This window comes from Cupressus sempervirens, chromosome 8 (genome assembly GCF_028749045.1).
Source record: "Cupressus sempervirens isolate cs-2001-9-10 chromosome 8, ASM2874904v1, whole genome shotgun sequence".
Taxonomy (NCBI): domain Eukaryota; kingdom Viridiplantae; phylum Streptophyta; class Pinopsida; order Cupressales; family Cupressaceae; genus Cupressus; species Cupressus sempervirens.
The window spans coordinates 371,254,321-371,264,100 of record NC_143125.1 but is presented as its reverse complement, the minus strand read 5'-3'; positions in this window follow the sequence as shown (position 1 = coordinate 371,264,100).

Sequence of the window (9,780 nt, the reverse complement as noted above, 5' to 3'; positions counted from 1 at the left end):
AAACTAGAAACTTTAGATTTTATCGAAACTGATGATTTTTATTTCAATAGAAACTAAGAAGATTTTGATTTTTTTGAAGTGGGAAGAGGTTTACTATGATTTCATGGCTTCCAAGCTCCATTACCAAGTTCAGATGAATCACTAAAGTAATGTCCTTTTACATGATAGAAGTACTTTGAATGAACTTTATAATGACTATGAATTTGCTACATTTTGAATTTTTTTACATGTACATTTTTGCACGTGAATTGAATAGAAGTTTGTTATAAAAAATAAACCCATATATTGGATGCTCATGGAAAAATAGTAACCAAGAGATAAGGAAAAATAACTACAGTCTTTGTATTCAAGTCCTCTTTCAATCAAAAAAAAATTGAAATCAAGTAAATATATAATAAGTTACATGGGTCAAAAGCCATGTATGTCCAAATTTGTGTTAGGGCAACTTTGAACTCTGATAAAATATGAAATACTAACGATAAAGACATCAGATCACCTACATGGTTTTGGTATGGATGTTAACAAACTAAATTCGAAAGTATCGCATTGATATCTATTGTAGAAAAAAGTTGTGTGTGTCAAAAATAATGTTACTTCTTAAAAATCAAGTTTTTGATAACATACCAATTTTCATGGGAGAAAAAATAGTTCAATCAAATCAATTTTTAAAAAATTAAAAATATATATGGATTCTACACAAAAAATCCTAAAATAATCTAATTTACTTCTTCAAATTCCAAACCATTAAATGGAAATTTGCATCTGAAAGTGAAAGTTTTTTTGAAAATTCACAATTCAATGTCAATTTAGGCAAAAAAGTGTAACCCATTTGGAAGTAGGTGTTACATTCATAAGGATGCAAGTAATGGTAAATTTGATTCAAAAGGAGATGAAGGTGTTTTCCTTGGCTATTCATCTAAGAGAGAATCATATAAATGTTTGAACAAAGCTACTAACATAATGATTAAAAGTGCAAATGTGAGAATTGATGAGTTTGCAAACAAGAATGATGTGGAAAGCGAGAAGGAACTAGAAGATTACAAAAAATTTATATATGTGAATGAAAATATACTTGATACACTAGCCAAGTTACAATAGATAGCTAATAAACTACAACTCACTTTACCTGAGCAGCAGACAATACAATGCAAGTAGGAAGTTGAACCCCAACCGAATGAGAATAATACTAAGAGTCAAAGATCTAAACTTGTGTTAACAAAATTTATCAAAAATAATCATTCACCTAAAAAAAACATTAGAGATATAAGGAGTGTTGGAGTAATGACAAGAAGTAAGTTGAAAGGCAATACATATTTAATTGTTGAATTTGAACCTAGAACAGTTAAGGTTGCACTTGAGAATGGGGATTGGATAAATTCTATTAATGAAGAGATTAATCAAATAGAAAAGAACAACAAATGGACACTAGTACTAAGACCTAAAGATAAGAATGTGATAGGAACAAAGTAAATTTTTAGAAATAAGCTAAATGAAAATGGAGAAATGGTAAGAAACAAAGCAAGACTAGTTTGCAAAGGTTGTGCCCAAGAAGAAGGAATAAACTATGGTGAGAGTTTTGCACCTATTGATAAATTGGAAGAAGTAATAACATTGTTGTCCTATGCTACTTATGACAAATTGAAAGTGTATCAAATGGATATCAAATTTGTATTTTTGAATGGAGTACTTGAAGAAAAAGTCTACATAGAACAACTAAAAGAATTTGTTGAACCTAATGACAAAAACCTAGTTTACAAGTTGAACAAAGCACTATATGAAATGAAGCAAGCACCAAGAGCATGACCTATGAAAGGTAATATATTATTATTTGATTAAAATTGGATTTTCTAGAACAAGTAAGAAAAATAATCTATATTTGAACAGTAAATATGAAAATATGGTATTGCTTGCTGAAATTTGTGTGGATGATATTATATTTGGTGGGAATGATTTTTTATGTAAATCATTTTCTAATCAAATGAGTAAAGAGATTGAGATATCAATAATTGGTGAGATAAAAAAATTCATTGGCTTACAAGTAGGAATAACTTTAAGAAACCCCTCTCGAAAAAATGCCTAAAATATCGATTAACCCAACATTTGGTGGGTGGAAAAATTTTAATGTCAAGGGTGATTTTTTGTTCCATGTAGGGAAATTAAATATTAGATGTTGGCATTTTTTTTCTTGCCCTAACAAAATTCATTTTAAATGTGGCAAATTAATTTTTTTTCTTGCTGATAGATAAATAAATGATGGCTATTTTTTTCTTGCCAAAAATGAGATTGTAATGTCAAAGGTGAATTACTAGTTTTATAGGAAAATAAATAATAATGGTCTTAGCTAATCTTTAGTGGTAAACTAAAAAATTGTTTAATCTGAAAGTGAATCTGCATGTGTATTGGCTAGTGATTGTATTGAATACTGACTAGTCACTTCAACTTGTGTACTATCTTAGGTCTATTATTAATAATGTTGTTATGTCAGGGTCACCATTACCAAGTTGGATACCATCACTTTTGTATCATTAATACAATAGTTTTATCAACCATTGATTAATTAGAGATCAACGATAGAAGATTCATTTTGGGGTTAGTTTCTTGGAAAGACCTAGAGTCACGTGAAATTCTCTGGAATGGAGACACATGGAAAGTTTTCCACAAAAACCATTAACTGGAATGTAGTGAACATCACATCAAGATTAAAATCATAAATGTGATACTAATAGTTGCAATTATTACATTCCATTTACAGCCACCTTGGCAGGCAATCTAACTATCTGACATTAATGTCAGTACATTTCACACACTTGAAAATTAATAGGAATACGAAAAAGAAGATATGAAAGATAGAGAATGCCAAACAATTTAATGCAACTACCATTAAATAGCCTCTTCAATTCCTCTTTCATTATCATTTCTCAAATTCTCAAATCTTAATTCTATTTGCAAATTTTCTTAGCTTTTAGAGTTTCTTAGAATCTTAGGGACCAGGGTTATAATTGTCATGGATACGACAATTCACCTGAAATGCACAACAATAGGTTTTCAAAAGCCCTTTTTGGGCATGATACATGAGGATTTCCTAACCATGGTTTGCAAGGAAAATGTCCAAGGTCCTTTTATCTTTCATGCTTTGTTTATGGTCCTCGGCCATGAATTCTTAAGAAATGAGAAGAGGTACAATGTGTCCACAGACATTACCTCCTGCTTCATCATGTCTCTTCATGACCTTGGAGGCAATCAAGTAGACATTATGATGCTTCTACATAACATTTTTAAGAAAATGTTTTTAGAAGATGACATCAAAATTCTTGTATTGGTCAAGCAAGTACTGAGGCCAGGCATTGGAATCCCTTTTGCAGATGTAGTAGACAAGTGTTGGGAGAGAGGCATAGGGAGCATTGTACAAAAGCATCCCTTCTTGCTCAACATGAATGAATGGTAATTGACTTGCCATCAGAAGTGAGCATAGCTCGAGAGAGATTTTCTACGAAAGTGGTTGTTGTTGGATGATGTCAACGAGACTGACTTCACATGGTTGCACAAGTTCAATGACATTATCATCTCCAAGAGATTTCTCACAGAGGGGCTTGAAGACCTTTTTGATTGAAGGCTTCAAGCCCTTAGTCCCTCAGTTTGTTGATGCTCCCTATTCCCTGGTTCCATCTTTCCTAGATCATGTTCCCTATTTCCTAAATCATGTTTCCTTGACCCTTGGGCAAAAAAATGTTCTTAAGATATTTATTTTTCTTTGGGTTGGGCCTTGCCCTTTAATGTAAATTTTGAAATAGTAAAATCAGGCTAATTTAATTAGCTATTTTGAATATCTATGCTATGAAACATTAGTATTTACATTGTACACTCTCAAATATTATCAATGAAAATAATAGTTTTTGGCTTTTCAAATCGTGGTTCTTTTTAGTCTACGATTTTGTTTTTGGCTTCTCAATGCACTATTCAAATGTTAGTCTACGACTCTATTATAAAAAAATTAGCTTTTAATAGTTATAAAGTTGGAAATAAAAAAAGGGTTTCAACAATCCCTTTATGGTTTCATATTTGATTAATGATTTATAGTAAAAAATTATTCAATTAAAAATCATCCAATGAAAATTTGTAATATGTATATGTATGTCCTTTAAATTTCAAAACCTTTAAAATTCAATAATATATGAATACAAGCGCCAAGGTCATGCAAGTTAATAGTTATTAGTTATAATAGTTTTAACTATTATTAATTTATTTAAAAATATTAAATAAATAAAAAATAGTTTGTTAAAGTTAAACTTATGATACATGTAACATCATGATTCATGAATCATGAATAATGAATCCTGATCAATGATCATGCAATTTAAATTGTATATATAATATTAAATTTTGATTTGAAAATAAAAAAGTTCAAATTATAACTTATATATAAATGTTCATATAAAATATAGAATATTAATTATCTATTCATTACTTCCTATTTTGAAATATAAATTTATTTAAATATCATGATCATAATAATATTTTTAACTTTTTATCATATTTTGAATTAAATAAAAACTGCCACAGTTATTTTTAAGTAATCACTTATCATTATCAAGCTGAAGTAATTTAGCAAATATTGATTATAATCTAAACTGATTTTAATTAAGCAAAAATGTTACAATTATTAAATCAAGTTATCATTATCAAGCAATTAATGATCGATGAATGATAATTGATTATGATTTTATATTTTTGAAAATTCAATGTTTCATTAATTTTATGTGTTTAATTTTATTCATCCAAATCATGGATTTTGAAAATTGTCAAGAACTTCAAATGATTTATATGTTTGCAACTGGTTACTACACTTTCTAATTTGAGTTTTAATTTGCATTATGCAATAATAAGATAGATTATAATTTAAATAATTAATATTAGTTATGTGAAAGGTTTAACGATTCATGATTTGATCTGAACCATTCAATGAAAGATAGATCAACAATCGAGGCTCTATTTTAAGCCAAATTTTAAAGATTTAAATTGAATTATGTTTCTACCTAAAATTAGGACACGTCTAGTCAAAGATTCTTTCTTATAATTTATAGTTATGTCTAAGTCCCTACTCATGACCATTGATTAAAAGAAAGATTGATGGCCCAAGATGAATTTTGAGTAAATTTTGGAAATGTTATCGATGTTGTCAAGAAATATTAAGAATCATGACACATGTCCATGAGAATATTCCACTACCCAAAATTGGGACACATGTAGTCCAAGATACTCTCTTATAGTTATATCTTATGTTTGAATCCCGACCGCAGATTAAAATAAAGATTGACAGACAGAGATGAATTTCAGACCAATTTGGGAATGTTTTCCCATGTGCCTAGATTCAACTAGAATCGTGACATGTGTCTAGTCATTGCAGAGCTTGATTAAGTTTCAGGACTTAGTTAATAATAATTATGTTTTTTCTTTTAAAAATTTATTAGTTAATCCCGACTATCAAGTAGAAGACAAATCAACAACCCGAGATGACTTTGGGTAAATTTTGGGAATTTTATCATTCTTGTCAAGAAACATTCAGAATCGTGACCTGTGTCAAGGGCACATGTCCTTGACAAGTGTCATGATTCTAGATGACTCTTGACAGCAATGATAACATTCCACAAATTGACATGAAAATCATATCGATTATTAATTTTAATTTTTATTATTTAATTTATTTAAAATGAACAAATTTCAAAATTTAAATGTATATTAATGTAAATAATTTTTACTTATTATAATTATAATTATGTACATTATTGAGTCTTGATGTCATTTACATATACATTGTACATAGTATTAGTAAAGTACTTAAAAATATTAAATACTTAATACATATGTTTTAACTTTTAATGTTTTATGTTTTTAGAGTATGAAGTTTAGAGTTCTTGAGAGTCTGATACTACAGGGTTTTCAAATTTCAACTTTTCAAAGACTGACTAAATTCCATTTTTTTGTTTTGAAGATTGAAAGTCTAAAAATTGAGTATCACAAGACAAGACCAATTATCTGAGTATCTACTACCACCAATATTATTGATTCTCAATTCTCAATTCTAGGTATTTAAATTTATTTATTTTTTAAATTGTAGTGCAATTTGCAATAATAGAAATATTGATTCTTATTGTCTTAGGTTTACAATTTATAAATTTTTTAAATAGGGCTTGAAGAAAAATTTTGTGTAATAACCAATAGCAAGCATGGGAAAAATAAAGTCAAAACCTCTAGTACGAGTGCAAGCATAAAGGAAAAGAAATACATTATAAAACTCAAGTAAGTTCTATAAACCCCAGGTTTTACCGATGAATATCATGATATTTTTTATATTATTATGCATGGAGATTTGGGAATCATGGGAATTAGACATTAATTGTTTAATAAGTGGAAAGATCCACAAAAGGGGAGAAATTATTACAAATATAACAAAAGTATTCATGCACATACAAATAAACTAATTGCTTTGGTTACTGGATTAGCAAGCCTCATTGTACCCAAAGTATTCCCTTGCCTTAAAATTGTAATGCTATGTGCTCAGAATTATGATGAAAATAGAAAGGATATTGTAAACCAATACACTTAGAAGGAGATTTTATCCATAACTAAGAGTGAATTTTTCACTCTATTAGACCTAGGGCTAGGGCTTAAATTAGAAAGCTTTAAGGAGCACATTGACTTGGATAAACTATTGCATGCTTATGACAAACTAGATAGAGTTTTTCAAGATTCACATATTAAGGGTTTAATGAACTCAAAGTCGTCTAATGATCATTCTAGTGTTACTATCACACTAGACATAAACCATAAGCCTCCTTATTAGTATGATATTTTTGTGTCATGGGTTCATAATGTTATTTCTTTGTTATCATTTTGTCTAGGATTGAACAGTGATAAGGAAGTGGGGGACAATGTTCTTGAAATGATTTATAATATTCATTGTCGAGGTCAATCAATTAAGAAGGTAGAAGTAAGATATAATTTTGTTCAGCACATTGTTGAATCTATGCAAGAACAATTACTAATGATTAAATGAAGTACAACTATAGGCAAGATGAAGTCATTTAGGTTCACAAGTTACTTGTTCTACCTTCTTTTAGCAAACCATCACCCAATATTTGAGATAGAGAACAACAAGCTTGACATTGAGGTATATAAGTTTGATGAGAAAACCTAGAAGAAATTAGAGACTCCAAGTCCAGTATATGAGTGCACACATAAGATGAGGATTACTACTAACATAATAGCTACAAAAAAATTGTAAACTTCTTTTTGGCACCTATTTACCAAAAAATCATAGGCACTTTGATGCCTAGATTGCCTATGTCTTGCAAAGATTGCATTCAACTAGGAAGTCAAATTCAATTGGCTGATTGGTTCCTCATGGATGATGACATTGTGTTAAGGTTTTACAATTCAATGGTCAAACCATGCAAACTATCAATGCATGTTATAGAAAGGGTTTTTGTACCAGAATATGTATGGTAGATGGAGAGCGCAAATGAACTTTTCACTAGACAACAAAAGAAAATGATATTCTCTTCCTTGTCTTTCGTATTTAGAGGCCTCACATTTGAGAGAAAGGCTTTCAAAGTGGCAAATGAATTGGTAAAAAATTTTGGCTTTGATTTTGCTAATCATTGGAATTATGATCCATTGAACATAATAAAAACAAGACTTATTGCCAATGGGAACTCTACAAGAAAATACCAACATCAGGAGATGTCATTGATAGAAAAGTTTAAAAACATGGATTCATGGGATGAGGTTAAGAAAGAGATGGAGAAACATGCAATAGAGAATAATATTTCAATGCAAGAATTGTCATCCTAAATTATGACATTGCACATATCAAAGTCACACAAGTCAAAGCCTCATACATACTTAAATTTCTACAAAAGGTCATCTCAACCTTCTAAGTGTTCGATGTCAAAAGCAATTAAAAAGGCATGCAAATTTGAATTAAGATGTCAAACCAAGATGATTGATTTTTGGAAAATAAGGTAAAATTTGGGTGAACCAAAGACCTCAATAGGTTTTGAGGAAATTGAGAGGATGAGCTTTTCATAAATTATTAGAATAAAGAGCATCCAATTGTACTATATGAATTGGGCACTTGCAATGATAGTGATAATTAAAGACAGAAGGACCTCGAGTCTAATGGAGACTTTCAAAGTACTCAAGATTCTAGGTCAAGCAGGGGTAGGCATATTGTTAATCTTCAAATGAGTGATTCTATCAAATAAATGTATAATAAAGAGGCAACTATGATACAAAAAATAGTTTATGTAGGTATAGGGCCCATTGGTGCAAGTGGTGAAAGGATTTCGAATCCAATTGCAGTGCGAGACCCACCCAAAAGTGGAGGTAAACCAATCATTGGACTCTCTGATGAGATTGAAGATGATTCATCTAGAAAGAGAAAAAAACATTATACTTCTACTTTTGAAGGTCATTCCAACATAATATTTGTTAAATCTTCAAATCTAGTTGTAGTTGATCCCACTGGCACTAGCACTAGCACTAGCATGGATGAACCTTGTGCAAAAAAAGAAAAAGTCATGAAAATTACAACACAAGCAATTTCAATAGTTACTTCACCAATGTATGCACCAATAGCTTCTGTACAAAATCTTGAAAATAGTCTTAAAATGTCAAGATTTGGAATGGGGCATCTTTAGTATGTTGGAAATCCTTAAAATACAAGTGTAGGTGGAGTAAGTGTAACTAGATTTGGAGGATCATACAACAATACAACTAATAGTTCACCTTTTAAACACTCAATTGTGTTAGAAAACTCATATTTTAGTTTACAGGAGTTTGCATTAGAGTTTGATCAGACAGGCAAAAGAAATAGGCAAATTGTGAAGACTTTAAAAAGTGATGCAATTGTTGAACCTCATGGATCCACTAATAGAATATTTCCAACATATGATCCAAACACTAAAATGATGAGCTTCATGGTTGTTATGCCCCTAGCTAGAGATAATAATCCACCAGAAAATGTAATAAATTGTAACAATGTACAAGTTACCAGTCTTCAAATAGATTTCTCAAAGTGAAAAATATTGAAAAAATCAATATATCAAAAGAGAGCAACAAAATGATTTTCTCTACACTTATAAAAGTGGAGAGGCAAAAAAAAAGGCTTACAAAGCAAATAGAAAAGTTACAAGCATACTTTGATAATGTGGAGGCCAAGGAGAAAGTAGTAGACAATAGGTTCAAAGAATTGCAAAATAGGGTAAAGAATTCTTCTTCTACAGAGGCAATTGTCCAGCAAGAAAAGATGAATGAACAAATGAAAAATCTGACTAAAGAATTGGATCGGTGCAAAAAAAGAATTCAAATGAAAAAGCCTCTACTACATAGTTGTTCAAGTCTGTAGAGAGTAGTGCACAAGTCAACAATAAATTGAAAATTGACCTGGAATCTGTTGTTAAGGAAAATAATAATTTGAAAATTGAATTGGAGAATGAAAGGAAAAATCACTCCTATACTGAAAATACAATCCATAATTTGAAAATGGCATTGGAGAATGAAAGAAAAAAGAGGAGTCTAAGGGAAGGATAATTGATAATTTGTAGAATGAATTGGGGAATGAGAAGAAAAAAGAGGAGTCTAGTGAAAACACAATCCACAATATGAAGAAGAAAGAGGAGTCAATTGCAAAGACAATCCTTAATTTGAAGAAGGAATTGGAGAATGTGAAGAAAATGGAGTCTAGTACAACTAAAAATAGTAACACAATCCACCATATGA